Raw genomic sequence first — 2,310 nt, 5'->3', positions numbered from 1 at the left:
TGCAGCCAGAGTGCTCCTTGGAGGCCAAAATGGCTAAGCTTCATCTCTCATACTTTGGACATATTGTCATGAGGGAACAGTCGCTGGAGAAGGATGGCATGCTGGGTAAGATGGACGGTCAGAGGAAAAGAGGAAGACCCCCCAATGAGATGGATTGGCCAGGTGTGTGGCAGCGGTAGTGAGGTTGGCCCAGGATCGGACATTGTTTCGTTCTGCTGTGTATGGCATCTCTGAATCGTTTCCGACTCAATGGCATCTGACAACAACAACACATAAATGTGGGTCATAATACAAATGGATATGTGCACACACATGTTCATTGCAGCACTATTCACAATAGTAAAAAAAGATGGTAACAGCTAAACTCCATCAAAGTAAGACAGGATTAGTAAACTATGATACAAAACAGAATGAAATACTATACAATATTAAAGAATAACAACAAAATTCCTTATAACATGGGTGAAACTGGAGGATATAATGCTGAGTGAAAATAAGGCAATAGTTAAAGGACAAACATTGTATGGGATCAATATTATAAAAAGTCAAGAAAACATTTATACACAGAAGGGAAAAAATCTCTGAAGGCTAGTAGGGGTAGGAAATGAAAGGACCGTACAGCATTAACTAGAAGGTAGACACATATTAACTTCATGAAGAAAAGGCAATGCACAAATACGGGGTGGGCAGCATGAAATAAGGCAAATGAAGACGTGTGAGTGGTCATAAAATTAAAAGCAACAAAAGTAAATAATATTAGCTAGACATTTCTGCAATAACAGTAATAACAATCTACAGTAGATACATAGATGCATATGCACGTGGAAAAATTATGGGAAGGTGATTGGAAATATACCCACAAATGTATGTAAGTTTCACAGAAGGTATTGCTACATATGTTTTTATATGCTCTAGAAATAGTCCTGTTGTGATGCTGTGGGTTAATGTGCTGGACTGCAAAGTCTGAAGTTCAAGTTCACTAGTAGCACCTCAGAAAATCTATGCAGGCTCACCATAGGTCAGAACCAACTCATCTGCACTTCACAATAACAACAACAGAAATAGATTCATGAATACAGTAAAGCATACAGGAATCAAACATATGAAAACTTCTTAGGAATAAACAAACACCTTGAGTGAATCAGTCTATGGGTCTGGGGGACTCAGAACCATAATCTCAGGGAACACCATGGTCAATTGACATAACGCAGTCCAAAAAGTCAATATTCTACGTTCTATTTTGGTGAGTAAAGACTGAGGTCTTAAAAGCTCTGAGTGACAGCCAAATCGACAATGGCTGTACTCGGCGACCCGAATGGAGAGATTAAACCTGAGTAGGAGCTCTGGCAGCATAGTGATTACCAATCAGTCTGCGAACCACAAGGTCAGCAGTTCAAAACTACCAGCTGTTCCGCGGGAGACAGACGAGGCTTTCTGCTCCCGTAAAGATTTACAGCCTCAGAAACCGTGTACAGGGTCACTATGAGTGGGAACCAACTCCATGGCACATAACCACCACCACCAGTGGCGACAAGAGATTAGAAATAAAGAAAGACACAAGACACAAAATGAGGTAAGAAAAGTGAGGACCAGGTCTGATGCAGTAATCTCATGGAGACACTGTGATGCCGACCTACTTTCAGCTCATTTATCATATACACAAATTAAAGGAGAGAGCTGGGGTCAGGGAAAAGAAAGCAAAAGACGTTTGGTGTACAGATGCAAGCAGTAAACAGGACTTTATTAGAAGAATTTAGTTGCTAGGGAAACAGAGATAGGGCAGAGAGATGTTTTTGCGATCTTGAACTGAAGGCCATGGCTGCGTATAAGGAAAGACTTTGCAAACTCCCTGTTCCCTGAGGCAGGCTTTGGAACTTTTTCAGGGGACTGCATGACCCGGGAGCAGCCCGATTTTCTGGACCACACCTGTTCAGTGGCAATCCTTTGGTTAAACTGCCCGCAAATCTGAGACCTTCAGTTCAAATCACTCCCAACTTCCCCGCCCCCACCCCTTATTTTTTAAAACAATGTGATGAATGGTTAGTTGGAGTTGGAAGAGCTGGTGTTGGAGGACTTTGCAGAAGACTGTAAAAATAAGCAACAAGATTAACATTAAGACAGTAATACTAATAAGGAGCCATGCCATATGGCATAGTATGTTAAAAGGATTAAATTTATTAAGTAGATTTAACATAGTTTTGGCCACGTTTTGGGGGGTCAGGACCTTATTTTTACTGTTTTGTACAGCTATGATTTGTTTATGAAGTGTTTTTTTTTTTTTTTTAATTTAAACTTATATTTGCATGATGC

This window comes from Chrysochloris asiatica, unplaced genomic scaffold, assembly GCF_000296735.1.
Source record: "Chrysochloris asiatica unplaced genomic scaffold, ChrAsi1.0 scaffold00063, whole genome shotgun sequence".
In the NCBI taxonomy this organism is placed as follows: domain Eukaryota; kingdom Metazoa; phylum Chordata; class Mammalia; order Afrosoricida; family Chrysochloridae; genus Chrysochloris; species Chrysochloris asiatica.
The sequence above is the reverse complement of the archived record's forward strand: the minus strand, read 5'-3'. Positions refer to the sequence as shown.